Below are 14757 nucleotides of genomic sequence, written 5' to 3' on the forward strand. Positions count from 1 at the left end.
ACGAGGTTTAAACTTCGGAGAGGAAACCTTCATAGGAATATGACGAGAAGATAACCAAACCAGATCCCCAACACGAAGTCGGGGACCCACACGGCGTCTGCGATTAGCAAAACGTTGAGCCTTCTCCTGGGACAAGGTCAAATTGTCCACTACATGAGTCCAAATCTGCTGCAACCTGTCCACCACAGTATCCACACCAGGACAGTCCGAAGACTCAACCTGTCCTGAAGAGAAACGAGGATGGAACCCAGAATTGCAGAAAAATGGCGAAACCAAGGTAGCCGAGCTGGCCCGATTATTAAGGGCGAACTCAGCCAAAGGCAAAAAGGACACCCAGTCATCCTGATCGGCAGAAACAAAGCATCTCAGATAGGTTTCCAAGGTCTGATTGGTTCGTTCGGTCTGGCCATTAGTCTGAGGATGAAAAGCCGAGGAAAAAAACAAGTCAATGCCCATCCTACCACAAAAGGCTCGCCAAAACCTCGAAACAAACTGGGAACCTCTGTCAGAAACGATATTCTCTGGAATGCCATGCAAACGAACCACATGCTGGAAGAACAATGGCACCAAATCAGAGGAGGAAGGCAACTTGGACAAGGGTACCAAATGGACCATCTTAGAAAAGCGATCACAGACCACCCAAATGACTGACATCTTTTGAGAGACGGGAAGATCTGAAATAAAATCCATAGAGATATGTGTCCAAGGTCTCTTCGGGACCGGCAAGGGCAAAAGCAACCCACTGGCACGAGAACAGCAGGGCTTAGCCCGAGCACAAATCCCACAGGACTGCACAAAAGAACGCACATCCCGCGACAGAGACGGCCACCAAAAGGATCTAGCCACTAACTCTCTGGTACCAAAGATTCCAGGATGACCAGCCAACACCGAACAATGAACCTCAGAGATCACTTTATTTGTCCACCTATCCGGGACAAACAGTTTCTCCGCTGGACAACTATCAGGTTTATTAGCCTGAAATTTTTGCAGCACCCGCCGCAAATCAGGGGAGATGGCAGACACAATTACTCCTTCTTTGAGGATACCCGCCGGCTGAGATAAACCCGGAGAGTCGGGCACAAAACTCCTAGACAGAGCATCCGCCTTCACATTTTTAGAGCCCGGAAGGTACGAAATCACAAAGTCAAAACGGGCGAAAAACAGCAACCAAAGAGCCTGTCTAGGATTCAAACGCTTAGCAGACTCTAGATAAGTCAGGTTCTTATGATCAGTCAATACCACCACGCGATGCTTAGCTCCTTCAAGCCAATGACGCCACTCCTCGAATGCCCACTTCATGGCCAGCAACTCTCGGTTGCCCACATCATAATTCCGCTCAGCAGGCGAAAACTTCCTGGAAAAAAAAGCGCATGGTTTCATCACTGAACAATCAGAACCTCTCTGCGACAAAACAGCCCCTGCTCCAATCTCAGAAGCATCAACCTCGACCTGGAACGGAAGAGAAACAACAGGTTGACACAACACAGGGGCAGAAGAAAAACGACGCTTCAACTCTTGAAAAGCTTCCACAGCAGCAGAAGACCAATTGACCAAATCAGCACCCTTCTTGGTCAAATCGGTCAATGGTTTGGCAATACTAGAAAAATTGCAGATGAAGCGACGATAAAAATTAGCAAAGCCCAGGAACTTTTGCAGACTTTTCAGAGATGTCGGCTGAGTCCAATCATGGATGGCTTGGACCTTAACAGGATCCATCTCGATAGTAGAAGGGGAAAAGATGAACCCCAAAAATGAAACCTTCTGCACACCAAAGAGACACTTTGATCCCTTCACAAACAAAGAGTTAGCACGCAGGACCTGAAAAACCATTCTGACCTGTTTCACATGAGACTCCCAATCATCCGAGAAGATCAAAATGTCATCCAAGTACACAATCAGGAATTTATCCAGGTACTCTCGGAAGATGTCATGCATAAAGGACTGAAACACTGATGGAGCATTGGCAAGTCCGAATGGCATCACTAGATACTCAAAATGACCCTCGGGCGTATTAAATGCAGTTTTCCATTCATCGCCTCGCCTGATTCGCACCAGATTATACGCACCACGAAGATCAATCTTGGTGAACCAACTAGCCCCCTTAATCCGAGCAAACAAATCAGATAACAAAGGCAAGGGGTACTGAAATTTAACAGTGATCTTATTAAGAAGGCGATAATCTATACAAGGTCTCAGCGAACCATCCTTTTTGGCTACAAAAAAGAACCCTGCTCCTAATGGCGACGATGACGGGCGAATATGCCCCTTCTCCAGGGATTCCTTCACATAACTGCGCATAGCGGTGTGCTCAGGCACGGATAAATTAAACAGTCGACCTTTTGGGAATTTACCACCAGGAATCAAATTGATAGCACAATCACAATCCCTATGCGGAGGTAGGGCATCGGACTTGGGCTCATCAAATACATCCCGGTAATCAGACAAGAACTCTGGAACCTCAGAAGGGGTGGATGACGAAATTGACAAAAATGGAACATCACCATGTACCCCCTGACAACCCCAGCTGGACACCGACATGGATTTCCAATCCAATACTGGATTATGGGCTTGTAGCCATGGCAACCCCAACACGACCACATCATGCAGATTATGCAACACCAGAAAGCGAATATCCTCCTGATGTGCAGGAGCCATGCACATGGTCAGCTGGGTCCAGTATTGAGGCTTATTCTTGGCCAAAGGCGTAGCATCAATACCTCTCAATGGAATAGGACACTGCAAGGGCTCCAAGAAAAACCCACAACGCTTAGCATATTCCAAGTCCATCAAATTCAGAGCAGCGCCTGAATCCACAAACGCCATGACAGAATATGATGACAAAGAGCAGATCAAGGTAACGGACAGAAGAAATTTTGACTGTACCGTACCAATGGTGGCAGACCTAGCGAACCGCTTAGTGCGCTTAGGACAATCAGAGATGGCATGAGTGGAATCACCACAGTAGAAACACAGCCCATTCAGACGTCTGTGTTCTTGCCGTTCAACTCTGGTCAAAGTCCTATCGCACTGCATAGGCTCAGGTTTAAGCTCAGGTAATACCGCCAAATGGTGCACAGATTTACGCTCACGCAAGCGTCGACCGATCTGAATAGCCAAAGACATAGACTCATTCAAACCAGCAGGCATAGGAAATCCCACCATGACATCCTTAAGGGCTTCAGAGAGACCCTTTCTGAACATAGCTGCCAGCGCAGATTCATTCCATTGAGTGAGCACTGACCATTTTCTAAATTTCTGGCAATATACCTCTATCTCATCCTGACCCTGACAAAGAGCCAGCAAATTCTTTTCTGCCTGATCCACTGAATTAGGCTCATCGTACAGCAATCCGAGCGCCAGGAAAAACGCATTGATATTACTCAATGCAGGATCTCCTGGCGCAAGAAAAAATGCCCAGTCCTGAGGGTCGCCGCGCAAAAAAGAAATAATAATCAAAACCTGTTGAACTGGATCACCAGAGGAACGAGGTTTCAAGGCCAGAAATAACTTACAATTATTTTTGAAACTCAGAAACTTAGTTCTATCTCCAAAAAACAAATCAGGAATAGGAATTCTTGGTTCTAACATAGATTTCTGATCAATAGTGTCTTGAATCTTTTGTACTCTTGCCGAGAGCTGATCCACAAATGAAGACAGACTTCTAATGTCCATCACTACACCTGTGTACTGAACCACCCAAATGTCTACGGGAAAAAAAAGACAAAACACAAAGCCAAGAAAAAAAAATGGTCTCAGAACTTCTTTTTTCCCTCTATTGAGAATCATTAGTACTTTTGGCTTCCTGTACTGTTATGAGAGGCAATTCAGTATCACAATGGACATGGAGGTCAGAGCACATACAGTGATCTGACAATAACCCAAAATAATAGAACGAGCTCTGAGACGTGGGAACTCTGCAGACCGCAATCCCTGATCCTCTCCAAACACAACTAGAGGCAGCCGTGGATTGCGCCTAACGCTACCTATGCAACTCGGCACAGCCTGAGAAACTAACTAGCCTGAAGATAGAAAAAATAAGCCTACCTTGCCTCAGAGAAATACCCCAAAGGAAAAGGCAGCCCCCCACATATAATGACTGTGAGTAAGATGAAAAGACAAACTCAGGGATGAAATAGATTCAGCAAAGTGAGGCCCGATATTCTAGACAGAACGAGGATAGGAAAGATAACTTTGCGGTCTACACAAAACCCTAAAGAAAACCACGCAAAGGGGCAAAAAGACCCTCCATACCGAACTAACGGCACGGAGGTACACCCTTTGCATCCCAGAGCTTCCAGCAAAACAAATAGACAAGCTGGACAGAAAAAATAGCAACAAATAGCAAAGAAGCACTTAGCTATGCAGAGCAGCAGGCCACAGGAATGATCCAGAGAAACACAAGTCCAACACTGGAACATTGACAGGAAGCATGAATCAAAGCATTAGGTGGGGTTAAGTAGAGAAGCACCTAACGACCTCACCAGATCACCTGAGGGAGGAAACTCAGGAGCAGCAGTACCAGTTTCCTCCACAAACGGAAGCTCCCAGAGAGAATCGGCCGAAGTACCACTTGTGACCACAGGAGGGAGCTCTGCCACAGAATTCACAACATATACCCATGTGTGGGTGTGAAGAGGTGCATGGGAATACACCTCCCAAAAAAGGAAACTGGATTTGAGTTTATGTTACGCTGCTATCATTCGGTGGTGTTGAGAAGTCTGGCTCAATCCAGGCCTTGTTCATTTTTATAAGAGTCAGCCTGTCAGCATTTTCAGTTGACAGGTAGATGCGCTTATCAGTTATAATTCCACCAGCGGCACTAAATACTTGCTCAGACAAAACGCTAGCGGCAGGGCAGGCCCGGATCTCCAAGGTGTAGAGAACCAGTTCATGCCATATGTCCAGCTTGGATACCCAGAAATTATAAGGCACAGAGGAATGACAGAGAACATTGGTACAGTCAGCAAGGTACTCCCTCAGCATCTTACAAAACTTTGCACTCCTTGTGAGAGTACCCTGCGCCTCAGGGCCTATGCGATGGGGGGGTCTGAGAAAACTCTCCCATGACTTTGCCAGTGTTCCACTGCCTCTGCTGGATTGGAGTTGTGTCTCTCTCGCCTGAACTCCTTGGTTGTCCAACGAAGTGTGACCTCTGCTGCCAGCGTTTTCAGATGGGAATTTTTGTAATAATTCCACAAGGGCACTCTGGTACGGCAACATTTTAGTACACCTGTCTGCCTCTGGAATAAGAGATAGAAAGTTCTCCTTGTAGCATGGGTCTAGAAGTATCACTAACTAGTAATGACTGTCACCCAAAATTTGGAGAAGGCGAGGGTCACGGGAAAGGCAGTGTAACATAAACTCGTAACATGCATGCCAGACTGCTAACAGGCAAGAATTCTGTATCCTCACCAAGAGGACGACTGGCCATGCTCTCCTCCTCCTCCCCTTCCTATTCCCTTCCTTTAGGCCATCCATGCTGAACAGACGGTATGACCGTTGTGCTTGTAGTACCATCTGTAGCGCATGAAATTAGCTCCTGTTCTTCCTCCTCCTCCTCCTCTTCCTCATTGTCACCCAATCCATGTTGGGATGAGATGAGGTTGGGTTGTGTGTAATCACCGTGTATGGTTCCTTGCTCCATCTCATCATGCTCCGCCTGCAATGCATCCTCTTTGATTGTGAGCAGAGAGCATTTCAGAACACAGAGAAGTGGGATGGTGATGCTAATTATGACATCATCGCTGCTCACCATCTTTGTGGAGTCCTCAAAGTTTTGGAGGATGGTTGTTGTGAATTCTGCTCTTGGGCTCCCTCCGGTGGTTGTTGATGGTAATGCAGTTATTCCTGAGCAGCAGTCTTGGACAGGTGTTTCTGCTAATTGCAATTCAGACTGGGGTATTTAGCTGTGCAGGACTCATTAGTCCTTGCCAGTAGTCAATGTTCCTTTGGAAGTGTTGGTCCTCTGCCTGGCCCCTCCTGCTTGCTGCCAATTCAGCAAAGATAAGTGTTTTCTTCATTTTTTTAGACACCCTGCTGTGTGTTTATTTTCTGTGCTTATCTTGTTTCTATTTTGTTCCTTCTAGACTGTGCCTGATGTTTTTCTCAGTCTAGTTGGACTCGCTGGAGTCGCAGATATACTCTCCACATCTTTAGTTAGGTGGTGGAGTTTTTGTATTTATCTGCTGTGGATATTTTGTAGTGTTTTATGCTGACCGCATAGTATCCTGTACTTTCCTTTCTTATCTAGGTAGAAGTGGCCTCCTTTGCTTATCCCTGTTTTCTGTCTGCGTGTGTCTTTTCCTCTCCTACTCACAGTCATTATTTGTGGGGGGGCTACCTATCCTTTGGGGGTCTACTCTGAGGCAAGAGAGTTTTCCTATTTCCATCTTTAGGGATATTTAGTCCTTAGGCTGTGTCGAGGTGTCTAGGTCTGGTTAGGCACACCCCACGGCTACTTCTAGTTGCGGTGATAGGATCAGGGGTTGCGGTCAGTAAAGTTACCACTGCTCCAGCGAAGGTCATTTCATGCTGCTCCAAGGCCACCTGATCATAACAGATGGTACATATGTCTGACATCCATGTCCACTCCTGAGGTCTTATGTGTGGAGCCTTGTTGATGCTGGTAGTCAACAACTGCCATCTTCTGCTTACAAATTCTTTCCAACATCTGCAGTGTAGAGTTCCAACACGCGGGGACATCACACAACAGTCAGTGAGCCGGAAGCTGCAAGCCTTTTTGGACATGTGCACTCCCATTAGCCACAGGTGATTTTAAGTAGTTAGCTGGTCCACTTCTGACCCATAAATTGTAGGCTTTTTGCCCAAGAGAGGTGACAAAACAGGGCTGGGACCCAATTTATGAAGGACACCTTGACATGGCAATTGTGCTCACAAATATTGGCCAATCTATGCGCGAAGAACCTTCCTTTTTTTCATAGCAATTTTTGCAGATAAATATTTCATGTGGACATTATATATCACTTTTTTTCCATTTTCTATGGCAGTAATGCATTTTTAATGTTCTAGAGTAATCATTCTCGGTATATCATGGTACAACCTTTATCGTTTTTGAACAACGAGTTAAGCACATGGGCCAGGCATGGTACGTGTATGAGCTCACCTCACCTCAGAGCCGCCACAAGTTCTGGCCATTTTTACACATGACCGTGCCTGGCTGTAGATTCAGCGGTATCAGCCGCAGATCTGCCTGTCCTTTCAGTGCTGTCCATAACTCTTCATTGTGCGGTTTGTCACCTAAGCATATTGGCTTCAGCACAGCTGCAGTGCTTTCAGCTTGTGACTGATGTGGTCATTTCGGAGATGGAGGCTGAAGAGCAGGAGGAGGTGCAGGAGCTGTAGACTGTGGGGACAACTCTGATTGACGTAGGGCCCGCAACCCTCGGTGTCGGGAGGACGTGTTCCATCCCAAGGTCCGACTAGGTCCCGGCTTCCACTACGTTAAACCAGTGTGCCATCAGCGAGATGTACCGTCCCTGGCCAGAAGCATTTGTCCACATGTCCGTGGTTAGGTGGACTTTCCCAGTAACAGAATTGTTGAGGGCACAGCTAATGTTGTGGGACACATGTTGGTCTAATGCCGGGATGGCACCCCAGGAGAAATAGTTGTGGCTGGGCACCGGGTACCAAGGGACGGCTGCCACCATCCGGTTGCAGAAAGTTTCCATCTCCATGAGTATAAAAGGCAACATTTAGAGTGCAAGCAGATGAGAAATGTGTGAATTTAGCAGTGTGGCCTGTGGGGGGTTGGCAGCGTACTTCAGCTTGCGTTCCAAGGACTGGGGTATGGACAACTGAACGCTGCGCTGGGATAAGGACGTGGACATGCTTGATGATGGTGCTAGTTAAGTGCGTGCAACGATAGGTGCAGGTCAAGAAGCATCTTTGCAGGCACCATGGACAAAGAATTGGCTTGCATGCACAACAGCAGAAGAAGCAATGGTGTCACCTGCAGACACTGTGCCTGGACCCTTGGGTTCGGCCCAAGAAGTCAAGTACTTTGCTGCCATGTGCCTGTTCATACTGGTAGTTTTGTTACCCCTGCTGGTGCGGGCATGGCATGAGGTGCAAATGGCCTGTTTGGGGTTATCGACAGAGTCTTTAAAAAACAACCAGTCTCAGGAAGACCTAACACTTGTACTGGCAACTTCCGTCATGTTGGTGTTACGGGGTACAATTGCCTGTCTTCTGTCTGTGGCCAACACACTGCTTCTTCCTGCCTGTTGGGGTACTACGCCTCCCTCCCCCTGTGTGCTGCTGTCCTCGCTCTGCTTGTCCTCCTGCCAGGTTGGGTCAGTTACTATATCATCCACCACCTCCTCTTCTACTTCAGCACCCTGGTCCTCCTCCTGACTTTCTGGCAATTGTGTCTCATCATCATCCACTTCTTGTGACACGTTCCCAGCATCGCCTTTTTGTGAACATGGCTGCTCAAATATTTGGGCATCGCTACATGCGATCTCCTCTTGCCCTGCTTCAAGTGCACTGGGAGAGAGGCCTGAATCTCTAAATGGAAAGGTGACCAGCTTTTCGGAGTATCCAAGTGTGGGATCAGTTCTCTCAGGGCACTCGACATTGTGGGAGGAAGGATGATCAGTGTGAGGAATATGCAGTCCACACTCATGGCTAGTCAGACTTGACCGTGTGGAAGACAGGGTTGTGGTGGTGGGGGCAAAGTGACTGGAAGCATTATCCGCTATCCAACCAACAACCTTTTGACACTGCTCTGGGTTCAATAGTGGTGTGCTGCTGCGGTCCCGTAGTAATTGGGACTGGAAGGTCGGGCAAGAAGATGTTGGTGTTTGTTGTGGAACAATTTCAGCTTGCCCACGGCCTCAGCCTCAGCATGCACCATCACCATCATGTCCACTTCCCCATCCCTTGGCACGTGCCTTGCCCATTTTGCCACAATATTTTGCATGTTCACTACAAATGCCTGACTTTGGAGCAAACTTATATGTGATCGGTGTGCGGGAAAACCACAGTTTAAAGTATCTGGCCTGTAGGCAACACTTTTTTATTTTTTTAATGGCACAATTTTTAGCCCACAAATAGATGAGATACGTGACAAAGATACTCCACTTTCAAATATCTGTCCCGATTTTTTTTTAAGCAGCAAACTTGTGTCAATAAGTAGGCTAAGGCTGCCGTCACACTAGCAGTATTTGGTCAGTATTTTAGCTCAGTATTTGTAAGCCAAAACCAGAAGTGGAACAAATAGAGGAAAATTATAATAGAAACATATGCACTACTTCTGCATTTATCACCCACTCCTGGTTTTCGCTTACAAATACTGATGTAAAATACTGACCAAATACTGCAAGTGTGACGGCAGCCTAAGACACAGCAAAAAAGTTCAACGGAGTCAAAAAAAATTCCCTAATTTTTAGCCCACAGATAGGAGAGGCATGTGACGGAGATACCAGACTTTAAATTATCTGGCCTGTATTTTATTTTTTACAGCAAAATTGTGTCAATAAGTAGGCTAAGATACAGCAAAAAGAAATTAAACGGAGGGCTGAAATGGCACTATTTTGAGCACAATGATATGTGATGCCTGTGACGCAGATACCCCACTTTAAAATATCTGGCCTGTTTTCTTTTTGGCAGCAAAATAGTGTCAATAACTAGACTAAGGCTAGTTTCACACTAGCGTTTTTCTGATCTGCGGAGGGCTGCGGACTTCCTCTGTGAAGCCACCCTCAGCCGCACCACCGCCGCTATCTCCGCCTACTTCTGCATGCGGCCCACATGCGGCCTGCGTACCTATCTTTAACATTAGGTACGCATGTCGCGCGGCTGTATGTGGATCCTTCTGCATGCGTCGTTTTGACGATGCAGAGAAAAAAAAATTGCTACAGGCTGCGTCCTATGCTGGTCGCCAGATCGTCAAAACGACGCATGCGGAAGCATCCGCATACAGCCGCACGACCTGCATACCTAATGTTAAAGATAGGTACGCAGGCCGCATGTGGGCCGCATGCAGAAGTAGGCGGAGATAGCGGCGGAGGTGCGGCTGAGGGTGGGGCTTCACGGAGGAAGTCCGCAGCCCTCCGCAGATCAGAAAAACGCTAGTGTGAAACCGGCCTAACACACAACAAAAAATTAAATGGACCCCGGAAATGGCACAATTTTGACCACAATGATAGGCGATCCATGTGGCGGACGAAACACAGTGTAAAATATCTGCCCTGTAGGTAAATAATTTTATTTAAACAAACTAGGACACTCCAAAAAATGTTTACAGTACCAAAAAAATGGCAGAATTTTATGCGCACTCAGATGTGATTGCTGTGACAGCCAAACCCCTGTTTAAAATAGCTGTACTATGGAAAGGATCTGGCTGTATTCTGCCGTACCAACAAGCAAATGGAGAGAAAAAAATGTGTGCTTTGGATTGCTTTTAAATAAAATAATCAGGATTAAGATGCAAAAACAAATTATTCCTGGCCACTGATACCTGGGGCTATGTATATATGGTCAATATCTGTAAAAGGCAGCAGCAGACAGTAATGCAATGGACCCTCTTGCTGTATGCAATAAAGTATACCACATACAATGCCTGCCTGCCTAGCAGTGATATCTATTTACACACAGACACTGCCTGCATGCCTAGCACTGATATTTATACTGTATATAGCCAAATGCACTGCCTGCCTACCTATCACTGATGTATATATACCTTATAATTAGTCCTTAGAAGAACTCTTGGCTTAGCTGGATTTGTGGATTCAACAATGGGGCCACAGTAACTGATATCCCACCTATTCTGTCCATATCTCTGCAGTAACTCTCCCTACACTGGTGATTCTGGAGCTGAGTGTGACGAGCAATGCGGCTCCAGATCTGATATAGACCCGATGACGCTGTGTGGCCAGCCAATTACTGTAATGCCACAACCAACATGGCTGCGGCATTACAGTGTGTGGCAGACAATCCCTGCATGTTGAAACAGGAACACATGGGCTACTTGCACAGTGAACAAGTCTGTAGGATCATGTTCACACACCACCAAGAAACCTGAAGACACAAAAGAGAATAGTAAAACCAAAAACACTCAGTTTGAAAAAAATGTTGCAGTAATCCGCAAGTGCTAGTAAAATGTGTAAAAAACAGGGTATTTGGTTGATACGTTTTTTGCAAAAAATGTATACTAAGCTGCTCTACCAGGTTACTTAGGTAATATACAGATGATCAGGTTTTTAAATACATCAGATAGGGATTGCATACATTAGTTAGGACTGCTCTGATAAGGGTATACCTTGACGTTTGGTGGAGCAGCTTAGTATACATTTTTTGCAAAAAACGTATCAACCAAATACCCTGTTTTTTACATCTTTTACTAGCACTTGTGGATTACTGCAACATTTTTTTCAAACTGAGTGTTTTTGGTTTTACTATTCTCTTTTGTGTCTTCAGGTTTCTTGGTGGTGTGTGAACATGATCCTACAGACTTGTTCACTGTGCAAGTAGCCCATGTGTTCCTGTTTCCATAATTGTTCTCTTGTGTCTACAAGACTGGGGAGCTACCCACCACTCCTCTTGGGCTATCTGCACAAAAGCTGTTCTACTCTGTATGCACACATGGATTTTTCCTCTCTGAACCCTGTTCACACAGGTAATATACAGATGATCAGGTTTTTAAATACATCAGATAGGGATTGCATACATTAGTTAGGACTGCTCTGAAAAGGGTATACCTGTCATGATTCCAATGGCAGGGAATCACAAAAGGACAAGCACCAACGAGCTCTAGGGTGATGGAACCTGAGCTGACCGCGACCCTAAACCTGAACACACAAATAACAATAGCCGGGGAACGTGCCTACGTTGATCCTAGACGTCTCGCACCAGCCGAAGATCTAACTTCCCCTATTAGAAGAAACACAGACCTCTCTTGCCTCCAGAGAAATACCCCACAGAAATAGCAGCCCCCCACATATAATGACGGTGAAATGAGAGGAAGGCACATACACAGTATGAAATCAGATTCAGCAAAATGAGGCCCGCTAAAACTAGATAGCAGAGGATACAAAAGTAAACTGCGCGGTCAGCAAAAAACCCTTCAAAAAACCATCCTGTAATTACTTGAACTCATGTTCCAACTCATGGAACATGAGGAGCAATTACAGCCCGCTAGAGCAACCAGCAGCAAAGAAACAATTATATGCAAGCTGGACAAGACAAAAATAAATCAAAACGTGAAACAAGAAAATCAAAAACTTAGCTTGTCCTGAAGATTACTGAAGCCAGAAGCTGAGGTAACAAAACACTCTGATAATCTTGATAGCCGGCGGGGAAATGACAAGAAAGCCCAGTTAAATAGGAAACTCCCAAATCCTAATAGAACAGGTGGACACCAGAGACAGCAGAACACAAATCACCCAGTACCATCAGTAACCACCAGAGGGAGCCCAAAAACAGAACTCACAACAGTACCCCCCCCTTGAGGAGGGGTCACCGAACCCTCACAAGAACCACCAGGGCGACCAGGATGAGCCCTATGAAAAGCGCGGACCAAATCATCAGCATGAACATCAGAGGCAACCACCCAAGAATTATCCTCCTGACCATAACCCTTCCACTTGACCAAATACTGAAGTTTCCATCTGGAAACACGAGAATCCAAGATCTTCTCCACAACATACTCCAATTCTCCCTCCACCAGCACCGGAGCAGGAGGCTCAGGCGAAGGAACAACAGGTACCTCATACCTCCGCAACAACGACCGATGGAACACATTATGAATAGCAAACGATGCCGGGAGATCCAAACGAAACGACACAGGGTTAAGAATTTCCAAGATCCTATAAGGACCGATGAACCGAGGCTTGAACTTAGGAGAAGAGACCTTCATAGGAACAAAACGAGAAGACAACCACACCAAGTCCCCAACACGAAGTCGAGGACCCACGCGGCGACGGCGATTAGCAAACTGCTGAGCCTTCTCCTGGGACAACTTCAAATTGTCCACCACATGACTCCAAATCTGATGCAACCTATCCACCACCATGTCCACTCCAGGACAATCAGAAGGCTACACCTGACCAGAGGAAAAACGAGGATGAAACCCCGAATTACAAAAGAAAGGAGAAACCAAGGTAGCAGAACTAGCCCGATTACTAAGGGCAAACTCGGCCAGCGGCAAAAAGGTAAGGTCATCCTGATCAGCAGAAACAAAACACCTCAAATAAGTTTCCAAGGTCTGATTAGTTCGCTCCGTCTGGCCATTCGTCTGAGGGTGGAATGCAGACGAAAAGGACAAATCAATGCCCATCTTAGCACAGAACGTCCGCCAAAATCTAGACACAAACTGGGATCCCCTGTCAGAAACGATGTTCTCCGGAATCCCATGCAAACGAACCACGTTCTGGAAAAACAGAGGGACCAACTCAGAGGAGGAATGCAACTTAGGCAAGGGTACAAGATGAACCATTTTAGAAAAGCGGTCACACACAACCCAGATGACGGACATTTTTTGAGAGACAGGGAGATCCGAAATAAAGTCCATGGAAATGTGCGTCCAAGGCCTCTTCGGGATAGGCAAAGGTGACAACAATCCACTGGCCCGAGAACAGCAAGGCTTAGCCCGAGCGCAAACTTCACAAGACTGCACAAAAGAACGCACATCCCTCGACAAGGAAGGCCACCAAAAAGACCTGGCCACCAAGTCTCTAGTACCAAATATTCCAGGATGACCTGCCAACGCAGAAGAATGGACCTCGGAGATGACTCTACTGGTCCAGCTATCCGGAACAAACAGTCTCTCAAACAGTCTCTCAGGCGGACAACGATCAGGTTTACCCGCCTGAAACTCCTGCAAAGCACGTCGCAAGTCTGGGAATACGGCCGACAAAATCACCCCATCCCTAAGGATACCAGTGGGCTCAGAATTTCCAGGGGAGTCAGGCACAAAACTCCTAGAAAGAGCATCCGCCTTCACATTCTTTGAACCTGGCAGGTATGAAACCACAAAATTGAAACGAGAGAAAAACAGTGACCAACGAGCCTGTCTAGGATTCAGACGCCTGGCAGACTCAAGGTAAATCAGATTTTTGTGATCAGTCAAGACCACCACACGATGTCTAGCACCCTCCAGCCAATGACGCCACTCCTCAAATGCCCACTTCATGGCCAAAAGTTCCCGATTACCCACATCATAATTCCGCTCAGCGGGCGAAAATTTTCTAGAAAAGAACGCACATGGCTTCATCACCGAGCAATCGGAGCTTCTCTGTGACAAAACCGCCCCCGCTCCAATCTCGGAAGCATCAACCTCAACTTGGAAAGGAAGCGAAACATCAGGCTGACGCAACACAGGAGCAGAAGAAAACCGGCGTTTAAGTTCCTGAAAGGCCTCCACAGCCGCAGGAGACCAATCAGCAACATCAGCACCCTTCTTAGTCAAATCCGTCAAAGGCTTAACAACACTAGAAAAATTAGTTATAAAACAACGATAGAAATTAGCAAAGCCCAAGAACTTCTGCAAACTCTTAAGAGATGCAGGCTGCGTCCAGTCACAAATAGCCCGAACCTTGATGGGATCCATCTCAATAGTAGAAGGGGAAAAAATATACCCCAAGAAAGAAATCTTCTGGACTCCAAAGAGACACTTTGAGCCCTTTACAAACAAGGAATTAGCCCGCAGGACCTGAAACACCTTCCTGACCTGCTGAACATGAGACTCCCAGTCATCAGAAAAAACCAAAATATCATCCAAATACACAATCATAAATT

The sequence above is a fragment of the Ranitomeya imitator genome, chromosome 1, assembly GCF_032444005.1.
Source record: "Ranitomeya imitator isolate aRanImi1 chromosome 1, aRanImi1.pri, whole genome shotgun sequence".
NCBI lineage: Eukaryota > Metazoa > Chordata > Amphibia > Anura > Dendrobatidae > Ranitomeya > Ranitomeya imitator.